This window comes from Chiloscyllium punctatum, chromosome 13 (genome assembly GCF_047496795.1).
Source record: "Chiloscyllium punctatum isolate Juve2018m chromosome 13, sChiPun1.3, whole genome shotgun sequence".
NCBI classification, from domain to species: domain Eukaryota; kingdom Metazoa; phylum Chordata; class Chondrichthyes; order Orectolobiformes; family Hemiscylliidae; genus Chiloscyllium; species Chiloscyllium punctatum.
In genome coordinates, this window is record NC_092751.1 from 57,377,845 (window position 1) to 57,389,605 (window position 11,761).

At 44.0% G+C, this 11,761-nt stretch overlaps 1 non-coding gene across 1 annotated transcript; it reads right to left on the reverse strand.

The window, feature by feature from the left end:
* Nucleotides 1-817: 817 nt before the first annotated feature.
* On the reverse strand, nucleotides 818-899 carry trnas-uga (transfer RNA serine (anticodon UGA)). The gene has a single exon. It is a non-coding gene; the product is annotated as a tRNA-Ser (tRNA).
* Between the last annotated feature and the right edge of the window lie 10,862 nt (nucleotides 900-11,761).

Sequence of the window (11,761 nt, forward strand, 5' to 3'; positions counted from 1 at the left end):
CCCTCCTGCACTTATCGAACAAAAACTGACCCATCTATATTACTCGTACTGTAGTGATCCCAGTCAATATTTGGATATTGTCTTCAATGTTCCAGAGTTTTTCATTGTCCCAGAGTCCAGATGAAGTTTGCATTCCTCACGTACGGGAGCGAGAATATTTTCAATGTCTCAGATCAGTTCCTGTCCCGAGAACATCAGAGTCAATGTCCCTTCCTCTACTCGGACCGACAGTTCCCACTTCTTCATTCTCCTCTGATTCCATTTCCCAAAGAGCTTCTCAAGATTTCCAAAGATGAAGCCTAAGATATATAGTTTGCTTCCGAAACATTTTTCCAACTGCCAACTGACAATATTTTCACAGTATCTCTTCACAATCCTCTGGCTTGCACCATGTCCAGGGATGAGAAGTCCCATTTGGTGGAGAGAGTTCCTAGGCTGGTGAGTTTCACTTTGGAATAAAGATGGTTAAGTGGCAATTTCCTGCGGTCGTTTGTAATGATGGGAGAGGGAGCGGTGGGGAATGAGCACTCTGACGAGCAGGAGGAAGTGTTACCAATGACCAGAGTCAGAGAACAGAGGACAAGGGATGAAAGGAATCTAATGAAAAGCAGCACTTCTGCTCAGGGCGTTCAAAAACAACTGCAGACACCCGATGTGTCGAGCAGTTTATTTGGAAAGAGAAACAGAGATAATGTTTTAAATGTGGAGCATTTCTGATGAAGAACTCGAGTTTCTCAAGTCTAATCAAATTAACAGGCCTGGTTTGCAAAACAGGCTTTCTGAACTTTGAAATGTTCCAGCAGGTAAGCATTCATAACGTAGTCAGCAGGATTCGAACCTACGTGAGGAAACCCCAATGGATATCAAATCCATCGCCTTAACCACTCGGCTATGACTACAGACAGCGCTGCTCTTTGAGCACTGACCAAATCAGCTGTGATCTCATTGGCAGCTGCCGCTGACTTGAGTTAAATGTTTCTATCTCCATTCATACCTTTGCTGTCATTTGTAAGGTGCGAGACACCAATGTAAAAGAAGAAAAGATCAAAGTTAGGAAATGATTTTGCAGCCAAATTGAGTCAAAATTATTTATTGAAAGGAAAATCACACTTGCCAATTTGCTAGATCTCTTTGCGAACATGACCAGCAGAGGTAATCAAGGGAGCTATTGATCTGAGTATTCTTGGACATGAAATAAACAAAGGTTAGTGACATATTCATTTCTTCACTGGCGGACAAAATGGTCTTTCCTGATGGTTACAGTGAAAGAGATGGTTCCCAATAAAAGACAGAGATTAAGTCGCATGTAGATATACTTCAATGTGATACGTCTCATTTTCAGCCCCTAATTATCCCAGAGATGGAGGGGGTGGGTTACTTTTCTTCACTCTTCAACTGCACAGCATGGAGGTACAGACATGAAACCGCTAGAGATGGAGTTCTTGAATTGGGAACCAGCGACACTGAAGGAACTACGCAAAAGTGAGGACTGCAGATGCTGGAAGCCTGATTTTCGATCAGAAAATGCTGGAGGAGCAGGAAAGTCGACGATTCTGTTGGCAGTCTTTCTGCGTTCCGCAAACAATTTTCGTTTTTGACTCAGATTTCCAGCAACTGCAGTTATTTGTATTATGTTAACATTCATCATGTTTTGGACAAAACCAATGACCTGCTCGCATCGGAAAATCGGCAGAAGTACTGGGACACCGACATGTTAGCTGAACAATACAACCATTCCATGAGCGGGAACATGATTCAGGCCACGGTGCTGAGAGTACCGAATCCTCACAAGTAAATAACAAGACAAGGCGATAGATACTATCGTATTTGGTGTAAATAAAACTCCCATTCTGAACATTTTCATTAAAGATTATTTTCAACTTGTCTTCGTAGATTTACAAAGTGGGAAAAGGCCATTCCGCCTGTGTGCATTGCGGCTAATCAGAGAGCCATCTATTCCAGTCGCAGTTTCCAACTTTGGCCCAAAGTCTCGTGTGTTCTAATGTTCCCAGGGCAAATGTCAATGACTTTATCCTGTTTTCTTAAATGGCACAACAATGGGGCAGATGTTTGACGCTTCCACAACGACTTGCAACTGTTTTGAGGAACTCATGCTCATTTTCCCCCACAAAGGGAGACACACAGAAAGATACCCCCAAACCGACAGAGGTCTCCGTTGTGGTGAGCTGGAATTTGAAATGGACAACAGGACAAATGCAAGTTTTAAATGCAGAAGCACAGAAGCGATGTCGCGGCAGGACTCCGCACGGGAGCGTCAATGTGGGGCACGGTTAAAGTGAGACGTTCCCCTCGTGCCAGGTAGGACCCTAACCTACGATCTTCTGGTCAGAAGTCAGACGCGTTATCCATTACACCACTGGCCCAATAGAGACGCGCACCAACGGCAGAATGTCGATATGCAATGCCATGGACATTGACGGAATCAGAATTAAAAAGGTGAACAAGCAGCGAAGATGATTACCAATACTGCTTCACTTCGAAGTTTCCAACTTGTGAAGCAGTGCCTTCCACTGGCAAAGGAGAAACATTTGTCCACAGCTGCCTGCTTCAGGGTCGCCTCCTTCTCTGCTGGAAGTGTTCATCGTTTTATTCACAGTCACCACGCGATTTCAAGATCTACTCCAGTGAAAACGTGTCATGGTGTCGTCTAAGCAAGACCCTGTTGAAACTCAGCGAGAGACCTCTGGTCATTTCGAGCTCAGGATGTGGAATTAGACGAGATGCGTGACACCTTTTACTTGCGCCGCCACTTCACTGCAAATTAGCGGCTCAAAACGAGCCGTTGTTAGCATCAGCTTGATTTGTACCTTCCTGCAGTGCATTTGCGAAACAACATCAGATAGATCCCATCCGGCCCAGCTGACTTGTCTATTTTCACACTCTGCAGTATTTCTAATATCTCTTCCTTGTGAAGCTCAATCTCTTCTAGTCTAGACGCAAGTATCTCTGTATCTTCCTCGCCAACATTTTCATTATCTATAGCGAACTCTGTCGAAAAATATTTATTTAGTACTTCCTCTATCTCCACTGACTCCACACTCGACTTCCCACTATTATCCTTGATTGTCCCAAATTTAACTCTCGTCATTCTTTTAGTGCTGACATACCTATGGAAAGCCTTAGCGTTAACCCTGATCCGATCTGCCAACAACTTCTCATGTCTCCTCCTGGCTCTTCTCAGCTCCCTTTTTAGGTCTTTCCTGATATCGTTGGAACCCTCGAGCGCTCTAACTGAGTTTTCACGTTTTGTACTAACATAAGACTTCTTGTTCTTCTTGACCAGGGATTCCACTTCCTGAGTAAACAGCGGCTCACGCGTTCAATATCTTCCTCCCTGCCTGACAGGTACATACTTATCTAGGACACACAGGAGCTTTTCCTTGAATAAGTTCCACATTTTTAATGTGCTCACCGCCTACAGTTTCCTACCCCACTCTGCACTTCCTAAATCTTACCTCATTGCATCGTGATTTCCCTTCAACCAGCTGAAACTCTTGCTCCGTGGAGTACACCTATCCCTTTCCATCACGAAAGTAAACCTGAGAGAATTGTGATCACTGTCTCCACAGTGCTCACCTACTTACAAATCTAAAACCTGGCCAGGCTCGTTACCCAGTACTAAATCGAAAGTGGCTTCATCCCTTGAAGGCATGTCTACATACTGTGTGAGGAACCCCTCCCTCCACACACTGGACAAAAACTGACCCATCTATATTACTCGTACTGTAGTGATCCCAGTCAATATTTGGATATTGTCTTCAATGTTCCAGAGTTTTTCATTGTCCCAGAGTCCAGATGAAGTTTGTATTCCTCACGTACGGGAGCGAGAATTCTTTCAATGTCTCAGATCAGTTCCTGTCCCGAGAACATCAGAGTCAATGTCCCTTCCTCTACTCGGACTGACAATTTACACTTCTTCAATCTCCTATGATTCCATTTCCCAAATTGTTTCTCAAGATTTCCAAAGCTGGAGCCTAAATTATATGGTTTGCTTCCGAAACATTTTTCCAACTGCCAACTGACAATATTTTCACAGTATCTCTTCACAATCCTCTGGCTTGCACCATGTCCAGGGATGAGAAGTCCCATTTGGTGGAGACATTCCCGAGGCTGGTGAGTTTCACTTTGGAACAAAGATGGTTAAGTGGCAATTTCCTGCGGTTGTTTGTAATGATGGGAGAGGGAGCGGTGGGGAATGAGCACTTTGACGAGCAAGAGGAAGTGTTGCCAATGACCAGAGTCAGAGAACAGAGGACAAGGATTACAGGAATCTAATGAAAAGCAGCACTTCTGCTCGGGGCGTTCAATAACAACGGCAGAAACCCGATGTGTCGGGCAGTGTATCTGGAAAGAGAAACAGAGATAATGTTTTAAATGTGGAGCATTTCTGATGAAGAACTCGAGTTTCTCAAGTCTAATCATATTACAGGCCTGGTTTGCAAAACCAGCCTTCTGAACTTGAATGGTTCCAGCAAGAAAGCACTCATAACGGAGTGCAGCAGGATTCGCGCCTACGTGGGGAAACCCCAATGGATTTTTAATTCATCGCCTTAACCACTCGGCCATGACTACAGACGGCACGACGTTGTTGAGCATTGACCAAATCAGCCATGATCTCATTGAAGTCTGCCGCTGACTTGATGAGTGAAATGCTTCCATCTCCATTCATACCTTTGCTGTCATTTGTAAGGTGCGAGACACCAATGTAAAAGAAGAAAAGCACAAAGTTAGGAAAAGACATTTGCAGCCAAATTGAGTCAAAATTATTCATTGAAAGGTAAATCACACTTGGCAATTTGCTAGATCTCTTTGCGAACATGACCAGCAGAGGTAATCAAGGGAGCTATTGATCTGAGTATTCTTGGACATGAAACAAACAAAGTTTAATGACTTATTCATTTTTTTTTAGTGGCGAAGGAACCGATCTTTCCAGATGCTCACAATGACAGAGATTTATCCCAATTAAAGAAAGCAAACAAGCCCCATCTCACGCTGACACCATCGTGAGCGCTGCTGTTTCACAATGTCACAGTGTCAGGGTCCAATCCCGCCTCAAGCAACTGAATGTGTGGAGTATGCACATTCTCCCCGTGGCTGCGCGCGCTTGCTCTGCTTTTCTCCCACAGTCCAAAAATGTACCGGTTAGTTGAAATGGCCGTGCTAAATTGACGGGGTTAAAGGAGAGGAATGCATTTGGGCTCGGGTCGGTCGGTGTGGAGTTGCTGGGCCGAAGGGCCTGTTTGCACATTGTAAGTATTCTAATCTACAGTAATCAATGACCAAGGTACGGCGCACGTTGTTCGATGGGGCCTCTATAACTTTTCGATTGTTTTTCTTCAAAGTTTCTTTCCAATTCAAACGGGAGAGGAAGAAGGGAAATGAATGTCTCCCATAATTCTTGCCTTCTTTTATCATTCACAGGTGGTATTTTTTCCTGTACTTTTTTTTACACTGTGGTTACTGTTAGTGTTCTTGTAAGCCACAGCGGCTGGTTTCCTCTTTCCTCAATGGTCCTCATCTCTACCCAAACACACTTTCCATCCTTATCTCCTGAATCAAAGTAATCTCTAACCATTGCATAATTGCCACGGAAACTGGGCTTTTCACACGCCTGTGTATGTCATTTCCCAATATTAATTGATCGTTTACTGTGTTGCAATTGCGCACGAGAAGAGGAAAATAAAATACAGGCCGGTGGTCCTAGGTTTCAAACACACGTAATTGCAGCTAACACGCAGATTACTGCACACAATGCGATCAGGGAAGCATGCACCAACCCGTCAGGAAGCACACAATAAGTACAATGATGGATGTCATGTCAGGAACAGGACTAGAAACACAACAGAAATACATCTCGTGGGTACTATTTTGGACATATTTCTCAATGAGCTACCGTGTTTTACATATGTTCCATCGGGAGTTACCTCACACAAGGAAGTAAGCAGTGCCGCAGACGGTGATGTAATCCGAGTTCAAAGTCCCGGAGTCAGAGATACTCAGTGCCCTGTGTGTACCTACAAGGAACAGCTGTGCATGGGGTTTACAGGGTAACTGAATTGCATGAATGCAGCTCGATGGTCGTCTCTCTGCTTCTCCTCTATAGTTTTCTGTGCAGTCCCTGCGTGCAATCTTGTCAACAACGTTTGTCCGGCACAAGATGGGCATTGGTCACTTGTCTCTGAGAGAGGCTGTTGGTTTATGTGTTGTCATAATTCCGAGTGTAAGGAGGAATCTGGCTGTCAGTTCCCAGAAACCTACTTTAATAAATTGAAGCGTGCTTTTTAACTTGCCGCGTGGCATGTACTCGTTGCAAAGTTCGTGCACTGCGAATCACGTTGCGGGACTATCCAATTTTGGCAAAGAATTTGTGTGGCAGTCACGAGTTGCCACGACCAGCTATCCCTAGTAGCAATACGGACAAATGGCAAGAACTACAAATTCGATTAGAGCAGCACAAGGTTAATCTGACAGGGCAAACAGAAGGCAGCCAGAAGATTTCTGGGTGTACGACAATCGCCCAAGGTACCTTTTCATATGAAAGTCTGAGCATCAGTAGAATCTGGGACCCAAGTAGTCTATGTTGGTTATTCATATTCCAGACAACTTGCGTTGTTCCCCGTTTACTCTGAAAGTGAATAGACATATTTATTTCACCGTTATTTCGAAAGAAGATCCTGCATTGAATCTGTTCGCGTTTTTTTGATGTTGTGGCGAAAAGGTGGGCAATCGCGATGTGAAACGTTGCTATAATTTCATTTCCTTCATTACTGTCTTGGTGAGGGAGAAAGGTGATTTGTTCTCTCGATCAGAATGGGGCACCGGCGCATTGATGGCCTAATTTAGTCACGGATATACTTGGAAATGTTCACTTTTAATGGTTCGTTGTTGTGTTTTGTTTTATGATACTTGAGCACTTTCTGGGGCTTGGCAATACACTACATCTCCAGTAGGTTTGGAATTGCCTCGCTGTTATTTGTGCGAGCAGTTCATGTCAGAGACTACTCACAGTGCCTCACAGACAGCACTTAAGCTTCGGTGTGTCTGATCATGGTTCTGCCTTTTCAGTTTTGATTCTGGTCCACGATAAGAGCTGTCAGTTTTTGGATTCGCTGGAGAGCAAATTTGGTAATGCGATATGTGAGGTATTTTTCTTCAGCCAAAATCTTTGATGGCAAACTTGGGAAAGTGTCAAGAAGAATGGTCATTGGCACCAAATATTCGGAAAACCGTCATCTCTGGATCGGTTGGGCTCATCCACCCTCCAAACAAAATAGCCAAACTCGCTGGCTGAGTAACAAACAACATGCGGTTTTTTTTGCAAATGGTGTATTCAGACCTTTGCCAGTGGTTGGAGCATCTCAGACTTGTCGAGCATGGAAACAAATCCCGCTATCCAACTTGCCCTTACTGAATAGATAACCGAAATTAATCCATACATTTCTGCTAATATTTGTGCCTTATCTCTCCGAGGTCTTCCTGTCTATGCATCAATTCAGATGCCTTTGAAATGTTGTGAGTGCACCAGACTGCCACTAAATGTGACAATTCATTCCACACACACAAAACTTCTGTGTGAAAAAAATGTGTCCCTCACATCCCTTTAAAATTTTTCCTCTCTCACATTAAACGTTTGCTATGTAGATTTGAACTCGTGTGTCTTGTGAAGAAGTGCTCCCTGACTATTTACTCTGTCTGTATTCCTCATGATTTTATAAGCTTCTGTGAGGCCATATCTAAGCACTGAAGCTCCTGGGAATCTGACGAAGCCTATTCAGTTTCGTTCTCATGTCCAAGCACGGCAAACCTTGCAAATCCTTGTAAAGGTTTTCTAAACTTACACTTGCAAGAAGTGTGTCCAGCTGCAGCACTTGTTTGACCGCTTGGCCACTCTGGAGCTGCGGGTGGACTCACTGTGGAGCATCAGCAATTCTGGAGAGTTATGTTGCCTCCCAGGTGCTCAGGCCAGGGATGTCGCCCATCGGCTGAAGAGCATTCGAAAAGGGGATCGTGAACAGCCAGTTGTCTTGGTGCATACAGGCACCATCGAAAAAAAAACGAGATGAGGACGTGCAGGGAGAATTCAAGGAGCTAGGAGAGAAATTAAAGAGGAGGACCTCAAAGGTAGTAATCTCGGAATTACTGCCGGTGCCATGTGACTGCCAGCGTAGAAATGAATAAAAAAATGGCACGGTGAACACTTGAGTTGAGGAATGGTGCTGCAGTGCGGGTTTCAGATTTGTTGGATTTTGTGACCAGTTCTGGGGAATGTGGAACTATAAGAAAATTGACGATCTACATCGGAACCAGGCGGGAACGTATGTCCTTTCGGGAGTTTTTGCTACTGCTGTTTGGGAGGTTTTATACTAATGTGTCAGGGGGCTGGGAACCACAAGAGTAAACAAGTCGGCAGTGAGGTGGAAACTGGAAACGCTAAGAATCTGGAAGATAGCATTAATAATGGGAAGAGTAGGCAGAGAGCAGATGAATGCAAAAGAACTGGTGGCCTGAAATGCATCTACTTGAATGCATGGAGTATAGACAGATGAATTTAGGGCTGAGGTTGGTGTATGGAATATGACGTTATTGCGATCACAGAGATTTAGTTGAAGGAATGGCATGGTTGGCAACCAAATGTTCTAGGATATAGACGCTTCAGACGGGACAGGGAGGGAAGTAAAAGGGGAAGGAGTTGCTTTGCTGGTCAGGGATGATATCAAGGCTGTGCGAAAGGAGGACACCATGTGAGACACTATGGATGGAGCAGTGAAGTAAGAAGGGTGAGGTTAGATTTTTGGGGCTGTATTATAGAGAGTGTGAGGTGTAAGAAAAAATAGATAAACAGATCATGGAAAGACGTAGAGGCAATAATATAGTGTTGATTGGAGATTTCCGTTTTCCCAACATTGACTGGGATACTCTTAGCGTCAGACGTCTGGATGGGATACCATTTGTAAGAAGCCTCCAGGTGAGATTTCTGGAGCAGGATATCAATAGTCCGACTAGGGAATAGGCCATATTGGAACTAATATTGGGGAATAAGCCAGGGCTGGTGATAGCAGTTGCCGCGGGTGATTTCTTTGGGAAGTGTCCAATATTCTGTAAGTTTTAGAATACTCATTGACAACGATGAGAGTGGTCCTGAGGAAAGAGTACGAAACTGGGCTAGAGCTAATTATATCAAAATTATGCAGCAGGTCTGAACTGTGGATTGGACACAGCTATTTGGAGGAAAGTCCACAGTTCATATCTGTCAGGTTTTCAAAGACAGGTTAAATATAGTGCAGGATAGGCATGTCCCGTTGAAGGCAAAGGATTTGAGAGGCAATATTCGTGAACTGTTGATGACAGGACAACTGGACGACTCGCCAAGAGGAAAAGGGAAACATACATAATGCCTCGGCAGATATCAACATAATGGTCCCTGGAGGAACATGAGAAGAGTAGGACAAGTCTTAAACGAGGAATCAAGGGTGTTAAAAGGGATCATAAAACAACTTCACGCTAGCACAATTAAAGAGAATCCTAAAGCCTATTATTCATATACAAGAAGCAAGCGGGTAACCAGAGAAAGGATTGGTCCACAAAAGGAAAATTAAGGAAGGCTGTATGTCAAATCTGAGAGAGTGGGTATGATTCTGAATGATTATTTTGCATCAGTGTTCACTGAGGAGAGGAACACGATGAATGTTGAGTCTAGAGGAAGACATTTGATTCATCTGGATCATGTTGACATACGTAGGGAAGCTGTGTTGGGCAGGCTAAGGGTAATTTATGTGGACAAATCCCCAGGAACGGATGGGATCTATTCCTGGTTCCTGAGTGATGTGAGAGAGGAAATAGCTGGGGCCCTGACAGATATCTTCGTGGCATCCTTTAGCGCAGGTGAGGTTCTGGCCCACTGGAACGTTGCTCATATTGTCCCCTGTAAAAGAAGGATAGTAGGGATATTCCGAATAACTACAGAACAATGGGCCTAACATCAGTGTTGGGAAAGTTGCTGGAGAAGGTACTGAGGGATAGGATCTATTCATATTTAGAAAATAATGTGCATATCAGTGAGAGGCATAGAGTTTTTCGGGGAAGTGCCCAAGTTGATAGATGAAGGAAAGGTTGTTGATGTCATATACATGCACTGCAGTAAGGAGTTAGATAAGGTTCCCCATGGTAACCAAATACAGAACGTAAAGTAACATGGTGTGCAGGGTGTTCTAGACAGGTGGATAAAGAATTAGTTGAGCAATAGGAGACAGAGAGTGGCAGTTGAATGGAGTTTCTGGAAATTGACAAAGCTGACCAGTAGTGCTCCACAGGGGTCAGTGTTGTGGCCACTGTTATTTGTGATATACTTAAATGATCTGGAAGAGAGCACTGTTGCAATGATCAGAAAGTTTGAAGATGACTCGAAGATTTCTGAACTAGCAGAAATTATAAGTGACTGTTAAAGAATACAGGAGGATATAGATATACTGGAAAGTTGGGCTGAAAAGTGGCAGCTGGAGTTCAAAACAGACAAATGTGAGGTGACGCATTTCTGTCAGTCTAATTATAGATGGGGTTATACAAAGAACGGAAGAGCTTTGGGGGAAAAAGTGTTGATGAACAGAGAGATCTATGAGTGCAGGTCCATTATACACTGAAGGTTGCTGCACAGGTGGATAGAGTGGTCAAGCAGGCATATAGTATGCTTGGCTTCATTGGATGGGGTATTGAATAAAATGGCTGGCAAGTCATGTTAAAATTGAACAATACATTGGTCTGGCCACACTTAGAATACTGTGTAAATTTCTGGTCGCCACATTACCAAAAAGATGTGGATGCTTTGGAGACGGGGTGTAAAAGGTTTAAGCGGATGTTGCCTCGTCTGGGAGGTGCAATGGAGGAAGAGAGGTTGAGTAGGTTAGGTTTGTTTTCATTAGAAAAAAGGAGTTTGAGGGAGACCTTTTTGAGGTTTACAAAATCAAGAAGGGTACAGACAGGGTAGATAGAGAAAAGTTTTATTTCCCAGGTTGAAGGATTAAATACCGAGAGGTCACGCTTTCAAGGTGAGAGGTAAAAAGTTTAAGAGGGATACACGCAGCACCTACTTGACACAGCGGGTGGTGGGTGTCTGGAACGCGTTCCCAGCAGAGACGGGAGAGGTAATCACGGTAGATACATTTAAGAGGCGTCTGGACAGATGCATGAGGAGGTGGGGAGCAGAGGGATACAGATGCTTAGGAATTCGGTGACAGGTTTAAACAGTAGATTTGGATCGGCTCAGGCTTGAATGGATGAAGGGCCTGTTCCTTGTCTTTACATGTTTTTTGGTCTTTCTTCTTAAATTACGCCAATTTCATTACAATATTTGCGAGTTCTAAGTGTCTGACGTGAATCCATGCTGAAACACTGGTCATAACAAATCTGAGTGTGGGTTTTTGTGTGGTCGCATGGTCGAGCGGTCTAATGTGCTGGATTTTAAGCTTCAGCTTCTATCGAATTGTGGCTTCAAATACCAGCACTGTCAGTGCACAACTGTGTGGGCGATGTATGTGAGAGCACTGCGCATGTGTGGATGCCTTTTACTTTGAGTGTTTGCAGCTCCTCAGTGTGCTTACCCTCTCGGTGATAAAATCAGCGACCGTCTCTGAAAACAACGCAAGTTCCTGCTGTCCGACAGATCCTCATATCCCGTCGATAACTTTGCTTTTGGATATCTGCGTTGTCAGTTTCTGTATCTCAAATGGTAGGCGCATTTGGCTGA